This window comes from Anopheles merus, unplaced genomic scaffold (genome assembly GCF_017562075.2).
Source record: "Anopheles merus strain MAF unplaced genomic scaffold, AmerM5.1 LNR4001049, whole genome shotgun sequence".
NCBI classification, from domain to species: Eukaryota; Metazoa; Arthropoda; class Insecta; order Diptera; family Culicidae; genus Anopheles; species Anopheles merus.
In genome coordinates, this window is record NW_024428629.1 from 1 (window position 1) to 11,821 (window position 11,821).

The 11,821-nt window shown below is 39.6% G+C and overlaps 1 pseudogene; it reads left to right on the forward strand.

The window, feature by feature from the left end:
- Positions 1-6,088: 6,088 nt before the first annotated feature.
- Positions 6,089-11,378, forward strand: LOC121603319 (annotated as a pseudogene).
- The last annotated feature ends 443 nt before the right edge of the window (positions 11,379-11,821 follow it).

An 11,821-nucleotide genomic window follows, 5' to 3' on the forward strand; every position in this document is an offset into this window, starting at 1 on the left:
GACGATGGACAATTGGTGAGGAAACTGGGAAGAATTTAATTTGTTTTAATACCCCAAATCGAGGTAATGCGTTTGAGGAGGGGGGGGGGGAGGGGGGTTTGGAGGTTGATGAAAGTTGAGATGGAGATTGTTTTTGTTAGAAGTGTTCCTTCCTAGTCTCACTGCAAACAGGAACTCTTTAAGCATGATTGGTTGGGAATTATGTTTAAAAACTTGCAGAGGGCTGATAAATGAATGAAAAGATAAATAAGAAGGTTTCACATCAAAACTCAAATAAACTGTAAAAGATATAAAATCAAATAAACTACTTTTGAATGTGTCCTTTAAAAATAATGATTCAATAATTTAATGCAATTTAGTTAAAAGCCGTGAATTTAGCTGTGCTATATAAGTTTAACGGCTTCCTTCTTACTTTTATACTTAAATAGCTAAAGAACGATATTTTTAAATTGTTTCTGCTTATTAGAGTAAATCAATCAATGATGGTGAAAACTTACAGCACGTCCTACAAATTATAGTAATTAGACCGACGAAGACCAGGCGTCTCCATTGCGGTTCTAAAATATATCAATTTTATCAATGTTTTATTTTTTTTACAATGAAAATGATAAGATCAAATGATTGTAAAAAATGATATGATAGAAATATTTTTTTGTATATCTTATTATTACATATTATATTGTTTCTACATCGTTTTCCAACGTCAATCAACCTAGTCGTATCTCACACGTTGTAAATGGTATAAAGTTGACATCATCGATGATGTAAAATACAAACAGTTATTTGAGTATGTTGTAATGATTAGATGCTTTAATGTTAAATGATGTTTTAAAAATTTAAAAAATAGTCTATTGGCTATTTTTTTACTTCAAGCAAATTATACACAAACATTTCTATATTTCGGATGAAAATCGGGAAGATTGTGATACGTGGTTACTTCACGTTTTCATTAATGTCCAGGCACTTTAAAAACGTGATGAAACATAATAAAAGCCATTCTTTCTTTGGAAAAAATGCGTTATACGTATTTTGTATATCTATATATTTTTGTTTTTATGGATTATTTATTTTATGTTTTCGGAATAGTGAGATCGTTATCCTTTTCCTGGTGTTTTTTTCATAATATGAACATTTTATTTTGTATCAGTGTTTTGACTTCATACACACAGTCGCCATATATTCTATTTTCTGACTTTGCGGCTCCCTTGGACAGTTCCTTAGACCACTTACTGGACAAATTTTTTCATACTGGTTTGAGGACACACTATAGCTATGCTCATGCAAAAATCAGATCGATCTTTAAAATTTCAGGTAATACCGTTTGCGCAAGGTTCGAACAGTAGTAGTACAGTATTTTTAAAAGCGTGTCATTGTTAACCATAATTTTAAAGTCATTAATTTTATTTAGAATAAAAATTAAACATAAAATTTAGAATTTAGTGTACATTACTGTCTCGAACTGCTCGGCACATTTTACTCCCGGCCTCGGTTACTTTCGTAAATCTAAATCATATTCAGCAAGGTAATAATTAGGACTTTATACCAAAAGCGCATCCCGGTAACATTTTAGATGCCCTTGCATAGACCGTATAAGACAAGCATATTTCAAAATCAGAATCATTCATTGACAATTTGCCATTACCTTTGACCAAAATGTTACTTCCTTACTAGCTGAAAGCCTATTGGAATCAATTTGTTACAACCGATAGATTTGACGTGACGTTCTACCAATCTTTTTTTTCACGTAAACTCGATGTCACTACCGTGAATCATAATTTGTTGTTTCAGCCACTCTCCAAAAGCGGATGTTTTTTAAGACTTCTCCACAATGGGATATTGAAATTTGTCATTTTAAATCTTTTTTCCGGCTCTTAACTTTTTTTTAAAGAATTATGTATAAAAACTAGCAAAATGTTCATCATTACTTCATTCCTCATATTTTTAAAAGATTTAAAAACTTGAAATGTTTAAATAACAATAACACCCTCTTCAAAAAATAATAAGTTACTTTATTTGGCTAATTCGGACCGTAGAGCGCTTGGCCTAGGTTATGTAGTACGCATATGACCACTGAAAATAGTCCACTAATCAATGATAACTGATATCAAACGCTTTTAGAATCATACTGGCCAATATTGGCACTCTATTTGGTTATTTTGCAAGGAATGGGAGGAAACTGTCTGACTTTCTGTGGACCGCATAATTTGATACCTTTTTCCATTTTTTACATCATACACAAATTGCGCAAAATGATGCAAAGCAGAAACAAATGTCGAATTTAGTTCATTTGAAAGTGTCTTATGTATCTTTTATTTTAATTGTTTAATCATGCTTTCTACACTTTCAATTTTCTACACTTGTTCCTATATTTTTGAACTTGTCCCATGAGTGTTTTCTAGACGATAAATGACGATTTGCGAGACAGCAGCAAAAACGGAAAAGTGTGAAAAGACTTAGCCCTATTTTGTGCACCATAGACTATTGCATTTTCCCTACACTATTGAGCACAAAATCACGAACCAGTTCGCTTCAACTCGCCAAAATGAAGTAATCCCGTTTCCGTAGATAAACAAAACTGTCACAATCTTAAATGACAGGAAACTTCATCTGCAGCATACGACAGCATACGGCAGCCTACTGCAGATGTCACGTTCGCTACTATACAGCCAACCACTATCGTTTACTGCTGTGTTATATCTTCGCTTACAACAACCGTACACCGTACACTAAACCGACCGAGCAAACTTTCGCCCGACGATCACCTTACCACCGTGTGCCATCCCGTAGACAGTTTCGTTTATTGATCAAACAAGTGTTGTTTATTTTCAGATCTCTTACACTAACCACTCCTTACTGGTTTGATAGTCCCGTACCCTTTGCCACTTTGCCCTTTGCCACTGTTGGTGCTGGACTACTTTCCTCCCCCGGTGGTGGAAAAGAGACAGTAACACACAAAAAACAACAACTTCCAAATGGGATTCTTTTGTATAACGTTTTGTGGTTGTGGCGCGAAGCCTTCAGTAACCCGCAAGGGGAAGGTGACAGTAAATGAGGCCTTCTTTGCCTTCTCACTAACCCTCCATCGGCCCATCGTCTCGGTGCGCCGAGTGAGCAGCAAAGCGACCACGATCGCTCGATTAATTGGAACATCTAACGATGGAACTTTTTGCCTTATGTGTGCAGAAGGGCTGCGTGTTTATGCACGAGGGAGGCAAAACGATTAAGTAAGTTGTGTACCGAGCAATCCAGCAGTGGCAGTGGCCCGACTGTTCTGGTAACTCGGGGCTCGGGAGTACAGCCTGGTAGAAAAGCAGCCCCTCAAAAGCATCCCGTGTAGCAAGCTTCATTTGTACATGACTTGCAGGGAATGTCGTACTTTTATCTGTGCGTCTTTAACGCAAATGAGTTTTCGTTTGTTTTCAGCGGAACGCTCTCCCGGGAAGGCACGGTTGTGGGAACGGTTAAGAGTTGTCGAGTTTTCCCGCGGCTTTCCCGACTTCAAGAGCCGGGTTCAAGGTCGCTGCGTGATGCGGTGTCGCCGCGGGGCGCACTCTCGATGTCATAACTTTCCGCTTAATATGACAGCGAAGGGTTATTAGGTTTGGCACCGTGTGCACCGTGAATCCATGGGGCGTTATTGTGTGTCTTTTTACCTTTCCACGTGGCAGGATTCACATACACACACACAGACACAAACGTACAATTCTTGATTGTGCCGCACAGTGGCAGCATTTTGTTGGCAAGGGTAATCAAAAATGGATGCGCACCACCAGTGGGACGACTTTAAAGACGAACGCAATTAAACGAAGCAGTTCTTTTGCCCGCCCGTATCGATTGGGGGGAAACAAGCGGCTGGCTTTTCAGCGTCTGTTTTATATTGATTTAGCTGTTGAAAAATAAAACAACGACTGCATGGGTTAAGAGAAGTTGGTATGAAATAAGAATGCCTTGGCATATTAAATTGGAGCTGGTAGCGTTGATTGATTTAAATTTGAGCAATTTGCAGTGTTTTATTTCACTAGCTTTATGGTTTTGTTATTTAATCGTTGAGTTTGCTAAATTTCCACCAAAAATCAATCTGTTTACAACATTTCCAATATTATTTCCTTTAATGAAACATATTCACTTACAAGGAATTTTAAATACGTATAACACTAAAAATATGTATCTTTACATAAAATCTAACTAATATCACAAGTAGGTGTACATTGGTTGCTCTAAATTTGCACACTTTTATTCAGATGTCCATGGGGTTCTTTTTGGTTTTTTTATTTGTGTTTTTTAGAGTTATTTTATTTTTTTTCTAGGTATCCAATATTCATTTATATTTAAATATCATACTCGGATACCTTTTTCAAATTTTTCAACAAAAAATAGAGATAAAAATGTCCTTCTATTGTTTACTTTTGGTGGGTTATTGATTAAACAAGTTTGATGCTTTGACAAATAGTACAGAATTACCAAAAATCCTTCACGCTATTCTGCCGTACATTTTCGTTTATATTATTTGTAGTATATATTGTGTTCTCTGCATGTGACATCGTGTCTTGTAGCTTATCGTTATTTTAGCTTTAATTTGTCTGATAGCACGTTTAAAGCAGCTTTTAACAAAGCCTATCCTAACTCATTTTAAATAGCAAAATTGTACTGGTTTTCACGTTGATATAAGTTTCAAAATTTTGTATTTGCCAGCTACATGAAAATGACGCAGAAGCTTGCTACGATACTGTGTCATGAATTTTCTAAAAATACTCTTTCCTTCTGCAACACATTTAAGTCACAAAGGTAACAAGAAATCAGCAATAACACCTTTTAAACAACATTTTTTTCAAAAGTCTAAAACAAATCTACTGATTTTAAACAACAATTTGAATTATTTTCGTTTTTGTGTTCTAGCCAATCCATCCAATGCCATTTTCCCAACGGTGCAATTGATGCCACATCCGATCGCACAACTAACGCGTTCCATCCGCTAACCAAAGCTAACAAACATCCATTCCAGCCTGACACACATTTGGCGTGCCGTTTTAGTTTTTCGAAGCCGCGTTTGATGTTTACCGATTGCTATACGCCCTCCTTACCAGCTGGACGCTATTGTCGTACACCCACTAACCCATACTGATCGGGATGGGTTTCTTTCAACGGGTGCGATGGTTCAACGGAACCTTTGCGGTGGTGGTGGTGGTAGTGCTGATGCAACGAAAAAAAAAAACACAAACGAACTCTCTTCTATCAAAAACAAATCGTGCCCTTCAGTCGCTACTAACGAGCGTGCTTGAACGCGTGCTCAAAATCCTTCCAATTTAAGGGTTGGAAGAGCGAACCTTGGTTTCTGCCCCGCACATTCCTTGTTGCCGCCAGTTCCAGGTTCGAACGGTTTGCCAAAATCGATGCCCGCACGAATACGGTTTAGAGTCGAAAGTCGGCGGGTTGTCGGTCGACCATTAGGTGCTGTGACGTTCGACTCGGTGGCTGACTGTGGCTGGGGATCAACGGAGACAATCTTTCGGGCGGGTCCCCGCACACGATTTGATAATGGAGGTAATTCGTTCCGTTGATAGTTAGTTGATAGAACACGGTGTCCGCGGACGGGTGACTCGGTGTCGTTGGTGTGTCGCGCACCCTTTCGCTTCCTGGGACGCGTTCGTTCGGCTTATTATTGTTGGATGTTTGTCCTGGTTTTTGTGCTTTCGGTCCTTGTTGCCCTGCCCTTCGCAAGCTCGCTGTTTTGCGCTCACAATCACATACATAAAAAGTGTCCTGTCTAGTGCCGGTGGTTTGCTTCCGTGTATCTATCTCTTCGCTAAACTGACACTGATTAAAACTTTTCTCCCATTTCATGCTTTGCATCCATTTCGGGCGGTTTGATGGTGACTGGCACGCCACCCGGGGCTGGCCGCACGCTGGGCCAAACTTTCCGTCACGTCATCGTCCTGCGTCCTGCTCTAACGCGCTGTGAATGCCCTTTTGCACTCACTGGCGACTTAATTAACTCGGTCGCAATAGCAGCAGCAGACAACGGCATCACAGCAGCAACAGTCAGCGCAAATGGCTTCCACCAGCCCGCAGTCGGGTGGAAGTCCCGGCGGAGCTGGAGGGTCGACCACCCGCGCCACCCCCCACCGTGCCAGCGGTAGCACCACCGTCGACGCGGAAGAAAACGGGCAAGTTTCTTGGCTCGGCACTGAACATCACCAATCGGTACCGGGCAAACAGCAGCAGCCTGAGCAAGGTGAGCCTTGCCATTACGAATCTAAAGGTGATCCAGAACGTACCGCTGCCCGCCACCGATCAGTGCGATGATTGCGTCGGACATACCGCCGGTCTGCAAGTATCTGCCGTCCTATCGGCTCACCTCTCGGAATCCGTTCAATCGCGAGGCGTGCGAGGCGATACTGCGGGAATCGATGGACAAATCGCTGCAGGGTGTAGAGTACAGTTCGTACTTTGCGCCCTCGCTCTGTCAGCAGATCTGCGAGGACATCAAGACGCGCGTCAAGGAGCTCAAGTTTGACAGGTGCGTATGCGTAGTCAGGATCATGCGGGGTTTGGTTTTTGCGAAATAGCGATGTTTTGGGGTGAATACCTTCGGGCAGTTTTGGACAATTGATTGTTGTGTGCTAAGTAATTGTAGATCGAAACATAAACAAGCAGCAAACACGGCAAAGGCATCAAAGAACTCCCAAATGGTTTGACAAACATAATCAATTATCTGTACCGAGAAGTCTTTAGAAATCATGGAAATAATTACTGATTACACCTCCATACGCCATCGAACCTATTATTTGAAGAGAGTTGAGTCGTTCCTTCACCATTACAATGCCGTAAAGACATCTTATACTTCATCGCACCATGAATATTGGTACTGAAACTACGACCAAGATTTGTTGTGGTGCTGTCCTTTGTACGCAAATCATGGTGATTGATCGGAAAGAGGTACTCTGCGGTTTACCTTAAGAATGAAAAGAGCTTTGCAAACGATATATGGATCATCCACAATTGTATACAATCAATCGTTCTTGTTAAAAGAGCTGTGGTTAAACCAGTCAACAGGAGCAACTAAGACAACAAAGTTTACACATGCTCACCTGCTTTGAGTACACTCGTGCGGGTTTACGTGTGCATGGTGAGACTGCACCAATCAATCGATTCCTTTGTCAGTGGGTTTATATCATTCGTTGGGTAGACCCGAAGAAATACAGTCGCTTTAAACACAACGCTTGACATTGTTAGGAAGAGTGAAGACTTGATTTTTTTTTCTCATCGAGCTTTCGTGCACCTAGTCAAATCCTTAGGCCAAGACCATTATTTTGCACTAATTTTAGATCGACAGAGTTTGGCTCAAATGACCCGGTTTCAAAAATGATGATTGCCTATTCCTCTACAAATTGCACTGTCGATTTTAATGTTAGTGTGAACAAACTTCAATCACTCTTGCGAAGCGCATTTTAAGAAGATTTTTTTTTATTTTTGGTTAATACTAGTTGTATTGTAACGTATAGAAATAAGTTGTGTAGGTCTATAGTGGTTCGATGACTAAGATAATGATGTATCCCACCTCATACCCCTTCAAAGGATTGAGATAGACGAATTATCTAGCGATAATGAGTTAATTAAATGTTACAAAGTATAAAAAGAAACGAATGTGGTTATTAGCAAGCATGCACAGGCGACCTCGAAACCCTCCACAACACCACCAACCCCACACCTCGTCTAGGTGGGCCATGCCAAGAGATTTCCCGTGTCGATACATGTAGCCGGGAATCCTGGATCGCCAATACCACCCGCTCACATGCTACATATGTTTTGCGCGCAAGTCTCAATACTGTGAAGTCACATACATTTTTTTTTTAAATTTGGTAATTTTTTTTTTTGGCTCAACAACCGATGTCGGTCAAGGCCTGCCTGTACCCACTTGTGGGCTTTGGCTTTTAGTGACTAATTGATTCCCCCCCCATAGCAGGATAGTCAGTCCTACGTATGGCGGCGCGTTCTATTTGGGGATTGAACCCATGACGGCATGTTGTTAAGTTGTACGAGTTGACGACTGTACTACGACACCGGACTTAAATTTGGTAATTATTCAATGGTTATTTATGTACTGATACTTCAAATAAAAGATTATCTTTAATTATTATTGTTATTATTATTAGTACTATTCGTATGTCCCGTAGTAATCGGTCTCGTGGTACGGTCGTCAACTCGTACTACTTAACAACATGCCCGTCATGGGTACAAGCCCCAACTAGACCGCGCCGCCATACGTAGACTGACTATCCTGCTATGGGGGGAATCAATTAGTCACTAAAAGCCAAAGCCACAAGTGGGTACAGGCAGCCTTGACCGACATCGTTGTTGAGCCAAAAAAGAAGAAGACTATTCGTATGTTTTCCAAAACAAAAAGAAGTAATCTCATGAGAGCAAAAAAAATCAAACAGCTGTCAGTAGTAGTATCTACTAATTTACATGAAGCACTATAGTAAACAACAATTAAACAATACCACTTTTAATAAAACTAGCAAACTTTTTTTTTACTTAAACAGGGACTAAGTAGAACTAATTGACCCTGGCATTTTATTATAAAATTGAAATCCCTTAAAAAGATTGAACAAGTCGTAGTTAGGGAGTCTTGGATCATGAGCTCTTCGAGAAAATGCTGATAGATATCCGATCCGATAGATTGTTTAAATTAAAATATATTTAATGTGTATAACTTTAATTGGTTTGTAAAATTACATAAGTCTTTAAACACGTTTTGTCTCTCTGAATCTTCACGTAGATTGCTTTTCTTTTTTATTTTTTGACAGTTCATATGACATTTATGTCAAGGTTGTTAGAGCGAGACGGTAATTCTTTACGGTACTTAAACTAAAGGTTGATCTCTGCCAATTGGCCATATTATAAAGATGGGATTTTGTATATTCTACAGGTTATTGGTTTTTACATTTTTATTAAAGTTATAGATTATCGTCGCTTCGCTTTAATATTTCTTCATATTTAAACTGAGTGTTTAAAATGCAGGGCTCCGCACATGATGCATTTTGCTGTTCAAAACCTCTGCTTATTCCAAGGTTGACACCAGAGGATTGTGTGATTAATTGCCAGTTCGTTGTCAATTTTCTTATCATCGACTCGTTCAAATTCTGCAATGGTTGCTTCCTATTACTGTTTTTGTCTTGTTTCTATTTAAAACTAAAAAAACACACGATGACTCCCTGACCTATTTGTCGATGAGTCCCCGATGGCAAAGCGGCGAGCGTTCTGACATTGATTCTCGGTGCAGGATGGAACGGTTCAACTAACACGCTACATTACCAGATTGGCCTGAATGGTCTGATCCTTTGCTTGTCGATCCAAGACAAGCTTTTCATTTTCCATGTACAACGTTGTGCATTGTTCGCTTGAGTTAAAACATACCGGGGATCGGGCGTTTGGTTGAAAGGATACTAGGAAGGTGGGGTAACATGCACATGCTTATGTTCGTATTGCACTGGGTTTGGTGTTTAGTGCTAGTAGAGAACAATCGACATTGGGTGCCCGTTCTCCTGTGCTATCCATCATTAATATGATGACAGGCTAATGGAAAAAGGTAACATGCAAAACGTAGTATACTGGAAATTATAAACCATCATGATCTTGCATCAAAATCCAAATGGCAATCGTTGACTGGTAAAAATCCATCCGTTAATACGCAACACGACAAAGCCGTCTCTCCTGAATATATAAAAAAATCCATCCGTTAGCTTGTATATTTTACATACAGGCTTAGACAGGTCGATGCAATGTTATTTTTTAATTTTGTTTGACCAGTGTCAATCTCTGAATGGTTATCGTAAATGCAAGTTTGGACTAAAATAAAGAAAGCCTTTCTGTTTTCTCCCTTACAAATATTGAGGTATTTAACTGCATGATACTCTTTGATTGGAAGGATGATAACTGAAGGAATTGATATATAAGTTGATAAAAACACATACAGTGGAGCGCCGTTTATTCGGGCTTATCGAGACTTGACCTCGCCTAGATACTCGAATAGCATGGATAATGAGTCAAAGTATATATTTTATTCCAAATTTCCGATTTTTTTTTTTTAATGTTTTGATAAAACCTAGCCAGTGTTAATTAACTTCATATTTTGTGGTAGTGGTACAAGGCAGGCCTTGCCCGACAACGGTTGTTGAGCCAAAAGAAAAAAAAACGTGAAGAGTGAATAGAATAATGCATATGGTAAAAAATGATACATTTCAACAGCATATCTAATTAAATATGTAAAAAAATATTGAATTTGTATAGAATTCAGGGTGCCTAAACTAACTGAATTGATACAATGGATAAATAATACATTAACCATTTCCGCTACATGCCTTCATTATTCCTGCTCGAGTAGTTCTAAACGTGGTTCCTAAAAAATGTATAAATTTTTCAAATTTTAAAATTTTATCATTATTATGTTTATCAACATAACACCATTCATTTTGAGTGAGACACCTAAACCACTAAACTAAAAACCATTAACTACACATTGGGGAATTATTCAATCAATTCACTCCTTGAATAGAGATTAAAACAGTTAATGTGTAATTTCAAATCATGCTACTACACCGACTGCAACCAATATGTGTGCAGATCCACATCCAATCAACCTACGCAGGTCTCATGACGAGAGACATAATCCTTAGTTCAAATGAATTGAAGTCTACACCATTCACCGTCTCCTGGGCTTTCTTAGCATTCATTTCTACTAAATATGCTTGCTAGCTGTTGCCTTTGTGTCGAGGTGTCAGCTCGCTCCCAAGTCCTAATGGTATGCTAAATCATCTCCTGTTAAGTGCGTGATTTTGCTGTACAGATAGGCTGCTCTCCCCTTGTGTGCATACGGTTGAAGGTAATATTCATTTTAATGTACAAATAAGACTCACGGGAATGCATCGGGGACAATTTCGGTATGATTGATAATGGCCCAACTCGCTTGTTTCTATTTCGCATTCTTCAACGCTTATTGTATTGCTGTACCTTACAGGTATAAAATCATCGTCACGGTTACCATCGGCGAACGGTACATGCAAGGGCTGAAGGCAATCACCCAGTTCCTGTGGGACCCGGAGAAGGATAGCTACGCCACGTGCATCTACGACGCGTCACCGAGTCTGGTAGCTGTCGGGACGATTTACGCCATCTATTTCGATTAGGTTGCTCTCCCGGACGCTTTGCAACGCAGCGTGTGGAACGTCAACAGCAGCAACAGCAACCGTACGATGGTATACCGTAGAAGGAATATATTTTCTGCGAATGCCTGCAGACATTCCAGACAGCTTGGCAGCGATGAGGCATCAGCCTTCGGGCGTTCATCTATTACTTCACCTAATGGGCGCGTGTGCATCGTACAGAATTAGCCGATGCAATGATTCAAATGCTCCGATATGAGGAGCTCGAAGGATTTATCATCCATACTCTGCTAAGTTGTGCAATCGTTCCCCGAAGCAATGAGGTGAAACATAACTTTTGTTGCTATTGTTGTTGTTATTTTCCTTCGTGCAACTCCGCTTCGAATTGGTTTGAATGGATGCAGTACAGTTCGTCATATTTCATTGTAACATCCGTATATGCTACTTAGGCATGAGCTGGTTCACTGATTTGTTTCTCGATTTGTGAGCACAACGCTGGAAGGAATGGCATGCAAGTGTGCTATATTTTAATGAAAATGCAACATTACTGCATCATTGTTGTAAGATTCACATATGAAGGGGAAATAAAGGTGAACTAAGAGAGTCTAGAGAGATCTAGAACATTATACATGGTTTAAAATCATATTTAAATTAAGAAC